The sequence below is a fragment of the Polistes canadensis genome, unplaced genomic scaffold (assembly GCF_001313835.1).
Source record: "Polistes canadensis isolate GaletaPanama2010 unplaced genomic scaffold, ASM131383v1 scaffold_1, whole genome shotgun sequence".
In the NCBI taxonomy this organism is placed as follows: domain Eukaryota; kingdom Metazoa; phylum Arthropoda; class Insecta; order Hymenoptera; family Vespidae; genus Polistes; species Polistes canadensis.
Window position 1 is genome coordinate 1443964 of NW_014569548.1, and position 22844 is coordinate 1466807.

Below are 22844 nucleotides of genomic sequence, written 5' to 3' on the forward strand. Positions count from 1 at the left end.
ATAAACGTGACTTTTCTATCTTCTTCCTTTTCAAATTCTTACTCTCTCTCTCTCTCTCTCTCTCTCTCTCTCTCTCTCTTGCATATGAACGAGAGTTATCAGTCGATAACGTTATCACTCGTACTCGAGTCAAGTTCATCGTTTTCGATGAAGACTTTTTTTGGCGACTGATTGACGATACTTTTTAGATATCTTAATATTACATACTTCGTTTTCGAATAAAATAGAAATCTAGAGAAGTTCAATAGGTATAGTTTGTTTCTTTCTACGTTCACCGGTCTTAGGGAATGAACATCGCAATTGCATTCCTTGAAAGTCGCTGAATCGAAAGAGCAATCGATTATCGCTCGTGAATCTTGGCAGAGGATCGGCAAGCATGCGCGAGTAAAATACGTTTGTGATGCAATCGCGGATCTACGAATATCTTTACCTTCTCTCTTTCTCTTTCGATAATCTTACTAACGCTATAGTTTCTTCCAGGACTCTCATGGATCCTGCAACGGCAAAGTTAACGTTACAGCGGTTACTGGTTGAGCGCAACTTTAGCATCGGTTTAACCTCATTCCTGACGGTGACGTCAGTTCTCTCGCCTTTCCCTCGACTTCTGGACCTTCCAGCATCTCCCGAGATGTACGAAGCAAGCACCTATTGGCTATTAAAGAGTCTCTTGATTCTCTTTCTCTTTCTTATTTTTCTTATTTTTCTTCTATTTCTTCTTCTTATCCAATCGTCGTTACCACCAATTGATTCGCAAATATTACAAAGTATTCTCTCTTTCAAAGTCCTACCGAGATCATCGGTACGATAATTACGATCGACGAGAATGCCCCGTGATCCTTGTTTGAGTCCAATAATGGCAGCCATTAAGAGGGAAAGTCTATGGGTACGAAACAACAACTATAGGACGTTTCTTCTAGAAACGTGCCGAGTACTAATTGCGCTTACACGTTTTCTTTCTTCTATTTAACTTCTTCTCTCTGTTTCTTAAGCTTGACTCGTCGATGTATACCTACGAGTTAGTTAAAAATTATAATCACGCGATACGCTCGTTTCACCTTGAGAAATATGAACGTGAAAAGATTCATACGTCTTGACAGATTCAAATGTTTCTTTATTTATTCCGTTTCTGAGATATATATCTTATAGTTCTTTATTGCAAAGTAATCGAGCGAACGCGTGATGTACTATAAAACTTTTTTTTTTCATTTCTTTTTCTTTTTCTTTCTCTTTCTCTTTTTCGTTTTCTTTCCACCTTTCTAGCCTAGCAGGTGGGATGGCCCATTGAAAAATGAATCCAACGTCAATACCCCTTAACGAAGGTGGATCTTCTTCAAGGGTCCCTTTACGATCTCAAAGGTTTCCTTTTTTCTACAGAAAAAATTCCTAACTGACCGTGTGCTCGTAACTATCGGGAATGCATACCTACTTAAAAAGCCACGTTTGGTTACGCTATCGACTACGAATCTGCTTTGTAACCGACGCTACTGAAATCGAAATAATACGAGTACCTTTTTCTCGATTATTTTTCTTTTTTCCTTTCTTCGAGAAAGAATTTCTCTCCAACCTTTGGATTTTGACAATATAGAAGTATTATTCATTTTGATTTGTTTATTAACGAATTAGAAAATTTATCGATCATGTTAAAAGTCTCGAGACGTTGTTATCTATATTAAAATTTTATCTCAGTTGCTCGTTAGAACGAATGTCACGTATCTTTGATAGATAAATTGCGTTATTTAAACTGGCTTGGATTAGAAACTACTGGAATTTACAGTGACCAATGAGCACCGTTATATACGACGAATGGCTTTGACATTTTCTACGATACACGTAGCATTGCACTGCTTTATTCTCGACAAATTACACAAATCGAACTTACCAATGTCCAAATTGCGTTATTATGCGTTATTTTTCTATGTAACATATTTGTTGACCGACAACAACTACTGATTATACAACGCGTGCTATGTGTGTCTTTTTTTTTTATCTATTTTCACGTCTTTGTTTTTTAACAAAAAAAAAAAGAAAAAAACTGGAGACAAGAAGAAGAATAAGAAGAAAGAAAAAAGCGTTCTAATACATCGGTAATGATATTCTAATATAATTCTACGAACACTACGATGCGAGCGCCAATGTCTCGGAGAAGAAATTAATGATCTTCTTTTCGAGTAGGCGTGTCCCTAAGAGAAACAGAATTATTTTTCGAGCGCATCCTACGAACGCATCGTACGGGACTGCAGCAGCAGCAGCAGCAGCCTTCGCTCTATTCCGTATGTACGTATAACTATAAACCGATGTCCCAAAAGTTGCATCTCACTGCAATCTCAAATGATACAGCAAACTAAGCATGATTCGCTGCAGTTATTTTATATTTACCTTTTTATCATTTCGTATTTTTGTATAAAACGAAACAAGAAAATCTACGAGTTTTATTTTCATGTTGTTTTATTTTTTCTTACGTATAAAATAAAGTTGATATCACTCTTCGATAAGTAATCAACGTTTTTTAACAAAACGGAATGTTACTAATTTTTGTATCGAACAAGAAGTACCGACTTCAACATCTGGTAACATTTTCTCTCCCTCTGTATCAACATCACGGAATATAACGAGTTAAAGACAGCTGCATCTTCGTACCTCGCATAATAATACTGCAACTCAAAGAAACAACTTGCATTGTTACTCGCATAAATGATATTTACGTTCTTCAATTCGATCGTTAGTACTGTTTTGTAATGAGTTATTTTTGTATGCATTAGAGTATTGGATTGATCGTGACAATTATTACGAGTAAATTATCATCGCATTCTCATCGCATTCTCATCGAATCGAATATATATATATATATATATAATTGCAATAAAAAATGATTTTTCGAAACATCCAAAATCGTGTTATTATATTGAACAAATGTTTAAGACGTTGATTTGAAGTGTCAAAAAAATGGTTCATAAATGAAACGAATAATGTTTCTCTCTCTTTCTCTCTCTCTCTTACTTTGGTTAATTATTTTCAAACGATAAAGCGTCCTGCACAAAAGTGAGTTGCATTAGCCACTGTTAGAAACCAAAGTAAAAGTTATCTAACGCTTTACCTCAACTATACTAGATGCCACATGCTAGTAGTCGATGTTTTTCAAACGGACGGTTTGCCGCCAACGCAAACCGACTGCTTCTTACCCCGGCGTTCAAGTCTCTCATGCGTACTAACGATTCCACAAACATTAGCTCGCGTAGAAGAAATTCCAAGCTTGTGATCCTCGTGCTCTTAAGCTGACGCGCATCATATGACTTTCCTTTTCATATATACACCTTAATTAATGTATTATTTAAATATTCATAGACCTTTATACGTAAAACTATCAAATTTGTATAAAAAATTTTGTAAGAATGAGATTAATCTTGAGACAAAGTGTTTAATTGGGACAACTATGTTGACGAGTATGTATCAAAATAATGAAGATTTTTATATCAGGATAAATTTGTTAATTTATCGTAATCCGGTTTGATTATATATATATTTACATGTATCTATAAAAGTATATAACTATGTAAAATAATCAAGAGAAAGATAATAGGAACTAGTTTTCTAAGAAATGATGATAACGACGACGACAACAACAAGGACGAAATTCATTCGATGTCGTTTATACGAGAAAAATTATATAAAATAACAACGTTATATACGTATTGGAGGATGAATTGAGCATGTGTGTTTGGATGTAGTAGAAACGATCCACGTATAATAGAATGATTTTTGTGTGAATCCGTTGATGTATGCGTCAAGATTTATGGCGTGTACGTGAACTCCGATAAACACGTGGTCGTCAGCAGTTAGCGAGACAACTTCTCGGGAACAAATTTTTGGTGATTTCAAGAAGAAACGCGTCTAACGCGGAGATCGCAAAGACGCTTGCTCGCTCGCTCGTTCGCTCGCTTGTTCGAAAAGCAATATAAATCTTTCGGAGTCGGACAGAACGTTCCAACTTTTTTCGTGGAAATTGTTGTTGAGGGACGCGCGAAAGTGCTTGGAACATCGCTAGGGCAACTCTCAAGAAGACTGCAGCACGAGGGAAGAATGTATGTAAGAAACGTTAAGGTGTGTCGAACTACCAGGTTGGAGACAGTTCTCGATCCTCGCTCTTCTCCTTGTTTTTCCGTAAATTTTAACTTCGAGCGAAATTCTCCTTCGGGATTTATATCGTTCTTTCCAAAGCATTTCGTGTATCAAAACTTCGATACTTCGAGATATGTTTCTTAGATTATACACGTTCGAGGTTTCGCATTTTCTCTCGATGTTTCTTCGCACCGTCACAACAATCGTCCGACCGATTGAACGCGACAAGAAACTTCTATGCAATCTTTGAAATTCGAAACGTCGTTGGGAGAACAACAAGAACATTTTTTATTTCATTACTGACCAAGTTTCTTGCCAATGTACTGCATATATATATAGCAACGTCCTACTTCTTCAAAGCGAATATATTTCAATTTCTCCATTGTTTTCATATCTGTTGCGAATTTGTACATAACAGAAGGCGAGGCAAGGTAAAACGTCATCTTATCGTTCACGTTGCATAGGCTATTTCGTCAATGCGTAAGCGCGTTATCATTCTCTAGGCAAAATGTTCAGTGATTCGGATAATTATTAATCGATCGTATTTGGGCACGTTCTTCATTGTTGTCAGATAGAATCGGTCTATGAACGAATTTGCCACAACGTACGAGTTAGGAATTAAATACTTATACCACAATAAGAAGTTCGAAAAGGAAAGGATTAAGGGTGTTAATGCAATTGAAAGGACTTACCATTTATGAATGCGAGTCAGAAAAGTAAATCGAACAGAAGAATATTCCAAAGGCGTAAAACTTTGGACCGAAGACGTTCGATCTGGTCCGACCTCCGAATGGGAAAGCAACGGGGTAGGTACACTTTCGAAACCAGTTTCTGTCTATGAGCGATAAGTTTATTTCTTAAAGGTTTAGCACAAAACACTGATCGTAGGATAACATTCGCGATAATATCCAATAATAATAATAAGAGCTCTTAGTTGCACTGTTTCACGTACACTCGATCCATTTTGCGATGCATGGAAATAAGGGGATAAGAGAACGAAAGGATCATGCAAGTGACACGTGGTTGTTATGGGTGCGCGTGCGCGTAAAATCCATGGCGCGAAACGTGGATGTTGTTACGATATGAGAAGATGATAATATTAGTTATTTAAGTCGACGAAACGCGTAAAGGAAGTTTCAAACTCGTAGCAAGCGACAAAGTTTTCGGCTGAGATTTACGCGAGTCTCGACGCGCCTTGATAAGAGTTTTTTATCGAGCGTCGAGTCGAGACCGCGCTCGATGTCGCAGCAAATTCATCCTCGCGCGAGGGAACAGGCCTTGGGAAGATACGCGCAAAATTCGGAGGACCACCACCGCCGAATATCTATGACAGAGGTAGCACGACCGTTTCACCAAGAATTCCGCGCGATCCTTAGACTTGCGTTCGCTTCGATCCGCGCGTCTCACCTTGCGGAGAGCGAGTCGGCAGGTCGGCCATGCGACGAGGAGCCACGGGCACAGGTCCACGTTCGCCACGAGTTTTCCCCTCGCCTCTCCTATCCGTTCTTCTCCCACCCTTTATACTACTGCTACCGCCGACAGCACCAGCATCCAACCACCTCCACCACAGCTTCTCTCTCTCTCTCTCTTTTTCGTTTCTTTCGCTGTTGTTAGCCTGCTTCTTCGACCCTTCTCCCTCTACCTCCTACCTCTACCTCTACCGCTCCTTCTACCTCTCCCTCTTTCTTTTATCTTTCCTCGTCTATCTCCTTGGAAGATCTCCCCCCCCCCACTACATCAGCCGCTCTACCACCTTTCCTCCTTACCTTACCTTACCTACCCACAGAAATCGCTCGGCTTCCCTACTTTTCTCTCTCCTAGTCAGGTAAAACACGCAGGTATACGAAAGAGAAAGATAGTACGTTCTACCTCTCTCGTAAGACCCTTTCTGGCCCTTCCGATAGCCACTGTCCCCCCCACGATCAGACCTACAATCGACGGACCCGATCTTATACACACACATACACATACACCCGAGCCAGGCAACATTGCATCTCGGAAAAATACTACTTCTTCTTCTATATTTTTTTCACTAACTATTTTCCCCCTCAATATTTTACAATTAACTTTATATCAATTTATTTGTAAAAATGCTTTCAAATGTCATTGAAAGTCATCACTGAGATAAGACGATCGCAACGAAGATATAAATTTCGAAAGAGTCCGGGTGAAAGGCCGATACCAAGGCGAAAGGAACGATTATATGAAACAACAGACTAAAAGTACTTCTCTCGCTGTTATTTGCCTTTTAAACGAGAGCAATTTTAACAGAGCAAACCGTCAATTCAACTCGTCTCCGTAAACACTTTAGATAAACGAAATCGAAGACTATCACGATCTTACTTCAATCTTCGGTACAACGCGTTTCAACTTTCCTTTCTTTCCTTTTCTTTTTTTTTTATCGAAAGATAAAACTTTATAACGTTTATCTACGTTACGAAGATTATTTGGGATTTAAAAAATGATCTAATAAAAAATAAAGCTGTCTTCGAATGCATGCAGGATGATATTACGTAAGAATCACGTTAAAAGGATGCGAAAATGTGTGTATTAAAGTTTTAACTTTATGAATTCATCCTAATAATTACGAACACTATATACATACAAATAGTTGTTTCTCTCGTCCAAAAATAAAATTCTTAATAAGAAGGTATCATAGGGAATTTGGACATCAAAAAAAGAATTAGAACTTAATTTTGATAAGTTGGACGTTTCGTCCCTTTATTGGGACTTCTTTAGCAACTGGACATTTTATTTTATTGTTATTTTTATATTACGAAATACATGAGACCCATACATTATAAAATATTAGATGTTACATTAATCTCTAAAGTTCAGCGTCTTTTTTCTTTAAGTAGACATACATTTTTCTTTTTATTTATAATATTCAAAACATATACACTTCGTTAAGTCTTAATCCGTTATAATTTGAACACTCAACAAAACTTTTTCAATCTAGACTTGTGTTTATTAATCTAGATATCTTCACTGTTAAGGTGTCCTCTATTACGGTGTTCTATTTATTATAGTTAAATTTAAAAATTCCGTTATAAATGCTGTTTAAATTATTTGTGTTTGTTCTAAAATTAATCGTGTTATTGTTCGTTATATGATACATTTCGCTAATGTTTCTCTTATACCAATTTTCTTCTAAATCTAAAATCGTTGCTGCGTCAAATTAAAAATTTTGTCCTGTTGTAAAATGATGCTCAGCTAACGCGGTGGTATTAGTTTTATTTACATTAGTAGGTTTACAGTCACTTCTATGCTGATCTAATCTTTTTTTGAGTTTCTGTTTTGTTTGTCTTATATAACACTTGTCACATTTATATGGTATTTTATATACTAAGTTCGACYGGTCAAATTTATCTACCTTGTCTTTTAATTTGGTGTAAATAGAATTTATTTTTGTTAGATTATAAAAAACCAACTAATACCACCGCGTTAGCTGAGCATCATTTTACAACAGGACATAATTTTAAATTTGACGCAGCAACGATTTTAGATTTAGAAGAAAATTGGTATAAAAGAAACATTAGCGAAATGTRTCATATAACGAACAATAACACGGTTAATTTTAGAACAGTCACAAATAATTTAAACAACATCTATAACGGAATTTTTAAATTTAACTATAATAAATAAAACACCGTAATAGAGGACACCTTAACAGTGAAGATATCTAGACTAATAAACACTAGTCTAGATTGAAACAGTTTTGTTCAAATTATAACGGACTTAATGAAGTGTAGATGTTTTGAATATTATAAATAAAAAGAAAAATGTATGTCTACTTAAAGAAAAAAGATGCTGAACTTTAGAGATTAAGCTAACATGTAATATTTTATAATGTATGGATCTCATATATTTCGTAATATAAAAATAACAATAAAATAAAATTTCCAGTTGCTGAAGAAGTCCCAATAAAGGGACGAAACGTCCAACTTATCAAAATTAAGTTCTAATTCTTTTTTTGATGTTCAAATTCCCTATGATACCTTCTTATTAAGAACTATATACATAATTCGAAAAGTAAAATTAAAGTATAAAATAAATAATAAATGATCTTACACACATAATAAAACCCCTTGCGGGTATCTTGTCGACAGAGGGGTGGTTTCTCGACCTCAGCAGGTGCCTGACCGTCTCGATAGTTTTATAATACAGTATCCGAAGACCTTCATTTACAAAAAAAAAAGAAAAACGAAAAAAAAATACAAAATAAGCAAGCCGTTGTATTCTTAGTCCACCACGAGTTAGTTCGTCATTGTTAAAACTTCGGCATTGTTCCTTTCAAATGGTCTGACTATTCCTGCGGTATTGTTTGGTACCAAGCGAGCCCACCTCCGCAGGAGGGGGTCTTATAGGATGGACTTTGGCGCGTTAATACGTGTTACAAATCAGGAACAATACTGCAACATTTTGAGAGTAGAAAGCCCTTCGTTGATTCTGCACTTTTACGCATAACTTTGGGTCCTTTTTAGTTGGCAACGCATCCGTTTCTGTTCTCATACATGTGGTAGGACTTAAAAATGAGAATAAGTGCTTGTTTACCCCATGGGTTTTCTATCCATGAGTTTAACGAACATTCTCCTGTCGATTAGATCTTCGAAATCTTTCGAAAAATGTAACAGAATTCTTCCTCCCTTTTAATAAATACGATAAATTTTGTTGCTTTTTGATCTAATGAAATAAGTTCAAATTTAAAGATACTTATAGTTTCATTATACTACTAATACTTTGACATTTTCACACACTTTCTTTTCACTGTAGCAAAATACTGTAATAGCTATCGCACAATTTCGCGAAGAATAAACAGGTGGTTCCATCCGTGCGCGTGGGCCTAAATTTAGCTGCGACATAATCTCTCCTTCCCCTTCTACTTCAACGTTTCTTTTTTCAGCTCTCTCTCCCTCTCTTTCTCTCTCTTTCTTTCTTTTACATAGAACGTGCTAGCTATTAAGTCAGCCACTTTCGCGCTTACATCAAAGACCACTCGTGAAATCGATCGTTAGAAATGATTTTGAGATGATTATTTTCAAGGCTCGTTAATATATTTCGATATTTTATTATGTATTATAAACGTGACTTCAAATCAAAGTGCGATAACGCATTAAGCTTAATCGTATAAAAACATTTATCCCCCGTGCGATTAGAGTCATGGAAACGTACGAGATACGCTCGTGCATTACCGAGCACGGTTATGTAATTACAGACTGCACGTGTGTGCGTCTTTTAGTTTTATTACTCTACGTTGTTTCGAAGAATCCTACGGAGTCAACATATTTCTTAATTTCATTTGTTATCGATAAAGAATTTTTATTAGCCCTTTTTTTTCTTTTTTTTTTTTTTTTTAAATAGATTTATTTTATTCAATCGATTTTATACTACGCGTTCTATTCGACGTTTTCATTGAGAGCTTAACATCGTCGAAGATAAGTAAGAAAGAATGAATGTAAAAAAAAAACATTGAAGTATATCGAAAGCAAAACACAGAGATACAATTGAATTGGACTCGGCGGGGAATTATCTCGCGCCCTTTTCTCGTGACTGCGATTTACCGGCACGAGATGAGCAAGACTTTATTCGCAACCTGTTTCATTCCGTGATGCCAGGGAGAGAAATGCGCCGGGCTCTGCATTCCTTCTGTAACCTCGGGGAGTTTCGCCTTGCCATACGCGAATCAGATAAAACTGGCATGAAGCTTTTATAACTCTGCCGTTCTAAAAGATTTTTCAAGCGCAAACGTTCTAAATTTCCCCGGATATATCGTCGTCTAACGTGACAATGATTTTTCGTTAAGATAAATCGTAATTAAAAAAGATAAGAAATAAAAAAACAAAAAAAACACCAAAAAGAAAAAAGATAAAACCACCGTTGTTCGTGCAATTAATTATCGCGAAACATGAGTTTGTTTTTTTTTCCTTCCAATTTCAATCTTAATCGATTCGCCGGCAAGAAGAACGTGCCACGAGAATACAATAAAGAGTGGCAAAAGTGGCCCGAAAAGGATGCTTTCGCACCGTTGCACGCAGCCAACTCTCTCCCTATGGGACTTATATTAGGCATACCATGGGGCATAGAGAGACTAAAATACAGTCCAGAAGAGAATACCGGTTCGGATGGTACAGTGGCGCCGCATTCGATTTTTTATACTTCAAATGGAAATTTTCGGGTTGGCTCCTCCTCGTTCTTCTTCTTCTTCTTCTTCTTCTTCTTCTTCTTCTTCTTCTTCTTCTCCTTCACATTTCAAGTGGTTTTATTAATATGGACATTCGTTATTATGATTGGGATAGATCATCTAATATTTTCCCAAGTCTTTTAAGTTCTTCAAATTCTAACATTCAATGTTGACTTATCCTCTTCGTTAAACCTTAAGCCTTATTTTCTACAATGAACGAATATAAACCGATCTTCTAGGATAACATAAGATTGGTCTTATAGAACATTATCATAAATTAGTGCTTCCGAGAACTCGTTAATAGTAATCTAAAAGATAAAATTATTTGATTTAATCCATTTGTATATTTTAGACCCATGGCGTCCGTCTTGCTACGTGACTCCAACTGTAATGAATCCCTCGTAATACCTTGGCGAATTACAGCGAGTCATGTCCTCCGACCAAATATATCTTCTAACTAAGCCTTCTGCTACAGGTTCGTGCAAAAGATGCACCTTGAGGATAACACCATGTACCCCGTACGGTGTCGAGGTTGAAGTTTATTTTTTGTCCCTTTTGCTTCTCCTCCATCTCTTTCCATTCTTCTTCTTCTTCTTCTTCTTCTACTTCTTCTTCTTCCCTTCGTTTTTTTTTCTTTTTTCTCTCCTCTTGTTATTTTTTTCTTTTTCTTTTACCTTCTCTCCCGTGTCTATACCACCCTTTGTTCACAGTCCTCTGGTTTCTCGCACGCATGCGCATCCTTCGCATCATAAAAGGATCCGGGACGACGGGCGCCACTAACGTACAAGAACGAAAGAATTTTATGTTAGGAAAAGAGAGGAAAAAGGGAAATAATGTTCGAGGGGAGGGGGAGGATCGTAAATGAATTTTTCATTTAAAAATTGACCTCCCACGAATCGTCCCACGACGAGCGCGTCAATATTTGCAATAAAGAAAAGATTGGAGGAAACTCGTAGCCGCGTGTCCTCCGTTTTAGCCAGGTGCAAATGGGAAACAAGAAGGATGATTGGAAATAATTCTGGATATGATGAATCGGTATGGAACGGTTTGTTTCGTTGTATCTCATTAGAGAGTCAAAGAAATATAGAAATAGATAGATAGATGGATAGATAAATGGTTAAACGGATAAAGAGAGATAGATAGATAAATAGAGAGAGAGAGAGAGAGAGATCTGTTGAAACTCCTTCGTTAGTAGGAAAGAAAAATTCTTTCGATTCTCTTTCGGACCTACACCTTCTTACCAGCCCACGATGTTTGATCAAGCGTCCGACGTTCGTCATCACGGACTTTTATGGAGGTGAGGAAGGGATGTTTGTACTTTCAAATGCGTTGAAAATATCGTACCTAATGTGTCAACAGGCAACTACGACCAACTTCGTCTGTTATAAAGACCAACAACTTATGACGTTATACGATGTGACGACTTATAAAGTCATTAGTGAGAAGATTAGAGACGTTCATTCGTTAAATTTCTCTTTGGAATATGCTATTAAAAAAAACGAAAAAGTCGTATCTTCTTTCGAAATTATTCTTTGCTTTTTAAGCTTGGACGGGCAGCAGCAACTCTTGTGGATCGCTTTTTTTCTTCTTTTTCTTTTATTTATTTTTTCCTTCTTTACCGTCCTTAACAAAATACCATCGAATGCAACGATAAGGATCTCCGAAAGAAGAGACAGGATTTTTTGGTTGTTTTCTTTTTGAAATCGTTTTATCTAAAGATTCTCGGTATACCTATAACGAGGATTGAAAACGTTTTTACCGTATTCCTCGGCCAATTTCTTGACACACGTCGAGCAGTTTACAAAAGCGTATCGTTCGGGACAGCTTTTTGCTAAGGAAAGTCAACGGCGCTCGGCTCGGTTTAAAAGTCAACGAGGAAGCTGCTTTCGAACGGACGCGAGGCGTGGGGAGGGGGAGGGCGGACGGGCGCTAGCCGTTCCCGCTTCCGAAAAAACGGATGCGCCCTCGAGATTTTTTTGGGAATTAGTTCGGACAAAAATCGGAATACGCTACCAGATTACGACGTGCCGTGAGTAAGGACCCACCAGAACCAAAACGTTAAGCGTTCACTGCAACCAAAAGAAACGTCGAATAACAGGTTGGTACACCTGCCGTTCCAATGAAGATCTCGTATGACTTTTTTCTCCAAAAAGATCTCGCTCGGTCGTACGTTCGTTCGTTCGTTCGTTCGTTCGTTCGTTCTTCCCCCGTTAGAAAAATCATTCGATCGATTCTATTGTGTAATTTTTTGTAATATGAACAAATTAAGACAACGATCTAATGTTACCCTTTTAGAAAAGTATCGAAAATCGTATGGATTTGGTTGATTTAAAAACCAAGCAAATGTCTTTTTCTCGTTTCTTATCAAAAGCGATCGAGCTCTCGGCTGATGACTTTTTGGGAACGTCAGTTCGGATCGCAGAAAAGTCTGGGCACTTGGTAATGACGAGGAGAGACATGGAGGGTACATCACCTTCGCGTGTTTACTTCTTCGGCAACCGGTTTCCTTCCTCTTTGCTCCGACCGGTTCGGTTCGGTTCGGTTGGTGTACCAATCTCCCTTTCCTCTTGGTCTCCTCTTGTTTCTTCCCAGTTTCTTCCTCCTTTCATCCTCGAACCTTCTCTTTAGATCGTTTCGTCCCGTTCTCCTGCTCTCGACAGCGCGGTATTCAAATGACCTCGGATGATGAATAAGCCCGTCTCTCTCCCGTCTTTGGCCCGCTACGGTAATTGCCGCTATTTCTGTCCTTATTTTTGCCCAGAGTAGTTCGTACACTCGGCATGTTCCTCCTCGTATACACGCACGAGGTAACTACGTGCCGTTCTTTCCTTTACCTTTTTCTTTTTTTATCTTTTCTCTACTTACACTGGATCTTGTACGAGAGAGAAAGAGAGAAAGAGAAAGCAACTATGTGCTTCGGTATACCTCGTGGCGGCACCTTATCTCGAACAATTTTGCAAGAAGGGCGCGAATAAATTGCGCGGGAACTCGACTGAAAACGACGACGACGACGACGACGACACTTTCTGCCTAGGGCGTTCCGATTTTTGCTTCGAGACAAACGATTTTACAGTAAATATTCGAAATAAATGTTCTCTAAGAAAACACGAAAAGAGAGAGAGAAAGAGAGAGAGAGAGAGAGAGAGAGAGAGAGAGGTGAGGAGAAAACACATAATTATGCTGAAATTTCTATTTGACATTTATTTCGAGTTACGATGTAATTACTCGCTTGTTTTTCTTGATCAATTTGCAAACCGTATCGAAAAGAGAAGCCCTCGCTTACGTTGTTTCTCGTCGTTTGCAAATGAATTTCTAATCAAGAATGACGCATATGCTCACTCGTGTCGTTGCGGAGGCTGTCGATTACGTGAAGGAATTCAATACCCACGATCGTGTGACACCGACGTTTAGGATTTAAGCTGAAACGAATTTATACGACGTTAGATCGTTGTTATCCCACTCGTTCAAATTCGAATAATATATTTGCATATTTAATAAAAACAATTTTGTTGACAACTAGAACGCATCCTCTATACACGTTGCATCATTTTTCATGAAAAGTTGAGAAAATTTGATATTAACGAATTGGAAAGCATTCCGTAATTGCGCGGATACTTTTAGCTAAAGGGTAAAAAAAAAAGAAAATCAAAATAACGATCATACTCATCAACTCGGCACGATCTCTTCGTGTAAAATCTTTGCATGTCTGACTAAAACCAACTATTAGTATTATATATACTTAGAACAGCGCATCGGTTCGTTGCGATCTCTCTTGAAGAAACTTGCGGGTATATAATCGAGCGAAAGATTCAACTCTCTTACGTACCGTACTTTCCTTCGTGATTTATTCTTTGTTTATAATATCGACGAATCGTTTAAAATATCCGTACCACCTCATCTTAGATAGATAGTAAGTTCTGTGAGAAATTGCTGACTCAACCGAAGAGAGGTGTCTGTGTGTCTAGCCGAGTTCGCCCACATTCGAATCTATCTCACAATCGGATTCAATTCTATATAGGCAAGTTCTCTATTCTGTTTAGGCGTACAAACAGTTGCTTAGAAACGCGAGAACCAACTGAGATTAGGCAACAGTCGCCATTTTATAATTGTTCTCGCCGGTTTACTTTACCGTGTTACCCATTTTTCTCTTAACAGGTCTTTCGACATAGCATTTAACCGTTCGTTCGTTCGATTCATGCATTCACCATGTGTGTTTCGCATGATCGGTTCTTATAATTAATAAACGATACGATATCATGAAATTTTTCAAATATCAAATATAGATAATTTGACGATAAACTCCATTATAGTGCATTTGCGTCTCTCCAATTGCTTAAGAAACATGCCAGTACTATAAACTGCTATTTTAGCGAGAATATAAACCACGCGATGCAAGCTTCGAATTTATTTCCAAACATTGAGAAATATTAGAATAAACAAATATTCGAGTAATGAATTTTTGTGCTCGACAATAATAATAAAACGATTATAAATCAGACTAATATTCAAGTCATATTAATTATTAATATTCTTCTAATCGGTAGATATGTTCAATCTATCAGTAAAGTTGTTTTATCTTTCGTGCAAATGTATTATGTGTCTGTATCAACAATTGAATACTAAATATTAGTTTAACTTCTATTGCATTTTATAACTTGTATATCAGTTACTAAATATGATTTACACGCTTATCGGTATTTGAATATATTTATGTGCTACCATGCATAAAATGAAACGAATAAATGAAAGCAGAATACATATATATATATATAAAAAAAACAATAGTAAATGAAAGAAGACAACCTCAATGATAATCGAAAGGATAAAAAAATACTAGATATATATAAATTCTCATTTCAATGGAAAATTATTCAAGTTTTCATCGGCTAACCAAATGGTGCCGGAACGAGACCCCATTGAGCCGAACTACAACAACAATAACAAGGATTACAATGAAACCCAGGACAAATGCTGAACAGATAAAATCCTATCGTGGCGACTTGTAAAGTCCACCACCAATCTCTTTTTTATTTTCTTTTTGAGAGAAGAGTAGAAGGAGAAGTAGAAGGAGGAATCGACGACGACGACGCCATAAAGCAAGAGCGAAAGTCGCCCCTTAACCGATATCATTCCTTGCTTTCGTTTTTACGTTTTACAATCCGCAAATCCCTTTATAATATGTATCGCAGTGGTTCTTTTAAAATTTTAAACGAATCCCATTATCGATGTGCAATAAAATATGAAAAAGACATTGATCCGAATTCCATATATTATTATAAAAAATGTGTAATAAACCATCGCAAGAGTTACGAATTGAATAAAAGTTACTGCAGTACTTGTAACACATTGTAAAAAAGAAAATCTAAAAAAGGAGAAAAAAAAACCTGAATACCTGGATCGTTTTTTTAGGATGAAAGAATAAAAAAGGAAAAACAAAATATTCATTAAATGAAAGGAAAAAAAAGAGAAGCATAGTTTATGATCCTACCTAAAAGGTATTAATACCTGACCTGCCGATTGGTGCTAGTCTGCCCAAGAAGGGCAGAATACCTTTTTCACAGACACACACATAACGTGCTAATAACATTAATAATACATAAGAATGTTCCCGATTTTATAGTGGCAAATCTATAAAAAAAAAACTTCAAAAAAAATCAGACGACTTAAAAAAGGGACAATTTTCGAAATTTTGTTTACCTCTCGAGGGTTTCGGGAGAACCATAAGAACCACTGATGTATCGTATCGGAAAATAGAAAGAGTACATAATGAATAAATAAAAAGAGAGAAGGTAAAAAGAGAAGCGCGTGGCTAGAATGAGAAAGAAGAAAGGAAGGAAGGAAGGAAGGAAGGTAAATGTATATGGTGAACGATAGGTAATATAAAGTGGTAATGTCGAGAGTACCATGAAACATAGCTGATTGGGCGGGTTTAGCCGCGCCTTATCGTCTCTCTTTCTCTCTCTCATTCCATATATTCTATCTATCTCTCTTTTATTCTCCTCTTCTCTCTCTCTCTCTTTCTCGTTATTCCGTCCAGTACTCGTCGACGAGCACAGTCCACGACATGAAATCGGCCTTAAAGCGACTTCATCGAGACATTATTGCACCTCGGACTCTTGCAAGCGATATCTCATACGCGTTATCGGCTGCAAAAGGTAGGGTAGATTACCGTGCTGCCTCCGAACGACGTACCAGAATAGAGAGAGAACAAGAATGAAAAAGATATAAAGTATGTGAGAGAGAGAGAGAGCTACTATCTTCTTGTGCAGCCTAACATTATGGCATTTCAAGTACGGTTACCATCGTACTCGTTTATTCCCGTCGTTTGAAGGACGCTTTTGAACCTTTCATCCTAACTTTTTCGATACCTAACTCGATCGAATTTTTGTTTATTTCGATAATTAAACAATTAGGATATATTTATCTTAATTGTGTTTATCATCGACGTTGTTATTCGAATAATTCGTGTACGCTCGTTCAACGAAAATTGTTCAGGATCTTCTTTCGTTATGCAAACGATAAAGTGATAAAAATATTGTACTTTACACCTGGCGATAAAATGAACGAACGAACGAACTCGCCCCAACGAAGAGAGAAGAAGTGCAATTCGATTATTCGTCAGGCAGGGTTCATCTGTGCATCTATTGGAACCTCGTAACGGCCAATAGGAGATATTACTTTCCACGGATCGAGATAGATTTTATCGTAAAGCAGCTTTATTATCATCGATATTTTCAACTTGGTGTTTGTTCGAGTCAAATACGCTGCGATAGGCTTACTTTTTTTTTTCCTTTTTTTTTACACGGTTACAAGCTTTTACAAGATTATCTACTACTACTACTATTAATACTACTACTACGTCTTTTCGTAGTAATTTTTACGTAGAGATCTTTCCACACGAGGACTAATCGATGATAAGAAAAATATCGATCACGAGAAAACGAAGGGCACTGGAATACCTTACCTTCGAATATCTTTCTATCTGTAGTGCATGTATGCGTCTTTACTAGAACATAATTCATTGTATTACAATCACGATGAGTAAGAAGTACTAAGGATGTTACAAAGTAAAAAATATTGTTTCGCAAAATGGAGAGAGAAAAAAAAAGGAAAAAGAATCAGGAAAAGATGTAGCTAATGCAAGATGGCATTCCACGAAACAAGCGCGTGCCACGTCGAGTCTTCGTGTTCACCTCGAAGACTCGGAATGTCAATAGCTAGGCATCGTCATACGTAGGAATAATATCGAGTTCTTTATGGGTCGCCTTAACAGTACACATGCCCCCGTAGTCGTTCGCCTCGAGAATATCCGTACAGTTCTTTTTTAACTGTGTATACCTATATATATATGCACGTGGTTGCGTATCTCTTTTGCCAGATGGAGAAAATATACAATTTAACCATAACGATTGCTCAACATATCATATCGTTTGAAATGATTTTTGTTTGATACACGGGGGAGCCACATATAAAATAATTGCCACATTAATAAAATCGATATCTGACGTGTTATTAGTCGAAAATTAATAGCTGTAATTAGCTCGGATATTATCGTTTGAATTAGAAATAATAATGGATAATTTATAAATCAGTCTATCGAGAGAAAAATAATGTTAAAGGTGTGCTAGGAAAAAATGAAGCAACATTTAAACGACGTTTAACAGGATCGTTTTTAGCAAGGACTTGATACGTGAGTATCCGTGAAAATATATCGTTGGGTTATTCCGATCTTTCGTCGAAGACACAACCATGAAGGTAAACCGAAAGGAATGTGCCTTATCCCTTGTGGATAATATCAACTACATAGTCGTATATTCGAAGTGCGATAGCATTATCGATTGAAATCCGTTCGAAGAGTACCACGTTAATATACACGTATATAAACCGCGTCTCGTGTTCTATTTATTTTCAAACAAATGCAATTACATTTTCTTTTCCCCCTATATTTCGAGCTAAAATTGACGACCGTTCATCATTTTTTTTTTTTTTGGAAAGAAAAATGAATGAAATAGAAAAGAATTTTCGATGTATCGGTACGTGATTTATAAGTCACGCGGTATTATAAAAGATTCAAGAAGAAATACGATGCTTTTGGGCGATAATTAATACGTGACGTAATTCGATAAAAAAAGAAAAAAAAAGAAATAAAATCGATCGGTATGGCAAGTTGTATTTTAGTCGAACGACAGGATCAAGAGCGTAGGCGTTCACGGACGTTGTTAACAGCAAGGACGAGGAGGATCCTTTTCCTTTTTGTTTGAAGAATCCCGAGGGTTCTATGTAATATATAGGTACCCATAGGTAGATGCCGAGAACTTGGTGTGAAGACTTTTTAGCAAGCCATGGCTAATCTTCGCGCCTTGTAGTTAAGTTCGACAGTTGGCAGCATTGTTAGTTCGCAACAACGATAATTACCAAGCTCGCTAACGGGCCCGTATGTATTGGTCGTCTACTGGCCGAAGCATTATCGTTTCAGCACGGATTTTAGCTTCTCTCTCTCTCTCTTTTTTGTTTTTTTTTTTCAATCCTTTCATCTCTTTTTTACCCTTTTTTTCTTTTTTTTTTTTCTTCTTCATCCTTCTTCCCAACTAAGCTTCGTTTCGACTTCTTTATTTCTTCTCCTTTCTTCTTCTCGCTCTTTCCTTCTTTTCTTTTTTTTCCTTTTGCTTCTCTTTATCTTTTCTCGTGCACCACTTCCAATACAACACGCTCAGTTTGCATGTCGATTCTCACCTCTGCCAACAACGGAAATTACCTTCTTCTTCTTCTTCTTCTTCTTTTTCTTCGAAAGAGAACAAACTACCGAGCCACCATGTACATACTTCGTTTACTTTCTCGTACTTTGTAAAATCTTTATATTCATTTGTATATGTTTATTTGTCTCTTGTTAGTTTTTTAATATTCTCAACTTATGTTCAAAATGAATGGATACACCTTCTTGTGAACAAAAGTATTGCAAAAGATGATAAGTTTTCTATGGTAAAATGGTGAATATGTTACATGTTATCCATGTTCTGTATAGTTAAAAAAAATAATACTTTGGAAAAAAGAATATTACGATCGATCGATCTGGAAGAGATAACGTTTTGTTCGTATGTATGTGAAATTCTCTTAAGGACTGTTAGAAATCGAGTCTTCGTAGAGTCTTTGGAGTACGGAATATTCAAAAGGAAAAGAGAAAGAGAAAGAGATACAACCGTATACTGAAACCATTGCACACGACTAGTAGAAGTGTCGTTTGAAACGAGGTCGATTGAAACTGTAAGATAAATTAACTGCGATCGGGAAGAACAGACTGCGAAATTGCATGGCCTCGCGAATAATTTAACGAGCTCACGTTTTAATAATCATGAATCAAAGCTTGCGACTAATATGAATAAATAAATATATGAGAAATAAATAAGAAATAAATGAAAAATATATTTTACTCACCGAAATTGTTCAGCTTCATTTTTCTATCTTCTCGAAATACACGTTCGTTCTTCATTCTCTTCGTTTATCTTTTCGTGCAAGTAGGATGCCAATGATTATGCGAGTGCCTGGAAGCGTTGTTCAACGTGATCGTCTTTCTGCTTGCATAGATTACGAAGTAAAACGTTCGAAATCGTCGCTAGGGGAGAACCGATATTAGATTTGCGAATGATGATCGCTGTAGAAAAATCAAAATCGGGACTCCTTAAGGTATAATTTGTTATTCAGCGGCTCGAGATAAAAGGATAAATCTCGAACAAAATAGGTAAGATAGAGAATTATATGAAACGTGTACAACAGGCGCCGCTAGGACGGGTCCGATGAATATGATCGTCGTCATTAAATCGTTGGAGTTAGCTTTTACTGATCTCTCGGATGGATCATCTACAATATATATATATATATATCTTCCAGTAAGGCGTTGAATAAAGTAAGGATGATATCATCGCGCCTGAAATATCTATAATTTCTAATATTAGAGTCCCGATTTTATAAATTTTGTCGATTTTTTGTTCTTGTTCTTTTTTTAAAATCAATGCACAACAGAGATCGAAGTTTTACAGGATTCGACGTAAACCTGAAATCAAATTAGATTATAATACGTACACACATAAATTCGTCGCTTCTCGATCATTTCTCGACCGTCGTATACATATCTCGTGAGTTTGTCATTTTTAATATTTAAATTTAAAAATGTTTATATATATATAAATGTGAAATTAGAAATATACACGTGGATTTTCCCTTGTGTGATGAAAATTATTTACGGGTATGTTGATTCGAAAAATCTTTGGTATTTCAAGATCGACCTGCCTGAAACATTTGTAAAATAGCATTACAGATCAAAACGAAAATCTTGAAGGCTATCTTGTCTCATTTTTCTCGTTCCTCTTCTCTCTCATTTTTTATTAAGGGAAGAACGCCAGCGGTTTGCCGCGGTATCTGCTGCTTTGGTCCAGGATAATTATTTATGTCAGATAGGATCTCGACTGGGGTTCTACGTCGGGAAACAAAAGAATTCGGCGATGGAAAGGATAGGAGGAACTAAAAGGGAAGGAAGAGGATACTGAAAGGTTGTGCCGGAGGATCACCGAGCTCTATTCTTCTTTCTAAGATCTAAGAAAGACTCGAAAGAAGAAGAGAACTGGCAGAAGAGAACCTTCATGGAAAAAAGAAAAATGGGTCGACTCGAAAAAACCAAAGATCCTTGAAATATATTACATATACGTACAAAATATGTATATAATACTTTATTTATTTGATTGGTATATAATAAATGACAAACTCTACTAAATATTGGGAACGTAATTATCGTGCTTCCCACTGTCGCTAAATTAACGACCTATTTGCATGCGACGTTATTAAATATAATTCATTTTCTTTTTTTTGTCCGAGAACAGCGGATATATAGAAACATAAACGATTATTTTCATGAGATGTAATACTTTGTCTTGTTGATGAGCGTTTGAATTAGTGATTATAAATCTGTAAATAAATAATTAATATACTTACGACTTGTGTGTGTGTGTGTAAGTGTATGTGTGTGCTATAAATCAATTTCTTACGAAATTTCGATAATTGAGCCAACTTTTCTCTATCAACTATGGTATAATATCATAATACGCTTTATTATATACGAATACAATACCTTATTTCGTTGACATTTTGTAAACGGTAAAAGAAATAGATAAGCTATTTTTATAACGCAAAATTATTCTCCAATTATTTGAGTCTTATCTCGTATTGTAATAAGATCGTGATAAGAGTTTTTTTTTCTTACAATTAGATCGTAATGCGAGAAAACGATGAATATATTTTATTAACGTGACATTTAGGAAAGATTGTAAAACAAGACAAAATGAAATGCAAAATGATTTAAAGAAAGAAAATTATTTAGACACGCGATCTCGATATACCTATGTACATTATATACAATCTTTAATACTACTGGAAAATCTAGTCTTACCAGTTACGATACTTGGCGCCAGTTAACCCATAGACACCGTTAATCTCGGCAGGACTACGTTGGTATATAATTGTAATGCATTTACCATTATATAGATATATAATATATATATATACGTATATATACTTATATAACATATTAATAGATTTTTTTATTGGCGAAGCAGCAATTTGAAGAAAAGTTCATTTATGCAACTAGAAAGTAAGGAGATTACATCGATAGGAGAAGGGAGGATGGTAGAAAATGATGAAGCAAAAATCTTGAAATACGAAAGAGAAAACGATATTTACTGTATAAGACGTGAGAGAGAAGCTTCGACCTTCGATTCTTTCGATTTTAGGATAAAGAAAGCGGTATTCGGAAGGGTAACGAAAAGAGGAAGGTCCTGCCGTTCACAGCATGTGGCGTTGTACCCTTCGCTTGTAAAACAACTTGTAAAACGCGACTCTGAGACGAGTCTTGTCAGCTCTGCTTTCGTAGTGGCGCTTATCTCGACGGCAAATCTATTGGCTTGTTGTTTTTCAAAAAAATACTCGACTCAAAGAAGAAAGGATATCTACTCTTCTATCCTATCCTTTCTCTTTTTTTTTTTTTCTTTTATTAAGAACGATTTTATATCAGTTAAAAAAGAAAAATTATTCGCTGATGCAAGTATATATAATATACGGTAGGTATATTACCATTGCGTAAATTTATACGATAAATAAAGTTAGAATAGTTATAAATAAAAATTCTTTTTTCTTTTTCTATATTCATTATACCGTTATTAAAATTATCCTTTCAGCCGCAAAAGAATTTTACAAAATATCGCGTATAACATTTATAACTTTGTACAAATTTATTATACGAATTTAATTGAAACAATATTATTTAGAAAGAAGATAAATTTATCTTAGAAGAATAATTAGTGAAACAACGTTTCTCTATATCTGAACAATAATAAAATTGATTGGATGAAGAAATAAAAAGTTTTTCATTGATAGAATACTGTAAAAGTTTAATTGACGCGATAATAGCGTGGCTTGTTAAAATTAATAGAATTAATAAAACGTGATTTTAGCGTCGCCCGCGGCTGATAGGTCCAAAAAGAGAATTCGTTTATTCTTCTAT

General features: G+C 36.2%; 1 protein-coding gene across 3 annotated transcripts in view; it reads right to left on the minus strand.

The window, feature by feature from the left end:
* LOC106793740 (epidermal growth factor receptor) overlaps positions 1–22844 on the minus strand; it is a 113124-nt gene that overhangs the window by 42462 nt on the left and 47818 nt on the right. The window contains exon 1 of one of the 3 annotated variants that reach the window (XM_014760919.1): positions 19730–19789. The exons of 1 other annotated variant lie outside the window; for it this stretch is intronic. The gene's annotated coding sequence lies outside the window, so the exon portion shown is untranslated. Of the gene's footprint in view, positions 1–4808; positions 5788–19729; positions 19790–22844 lie in introns of those variants that run through there. One more of the 3 variants, XM_014760917.1, reaches the window with a different exon arrangement.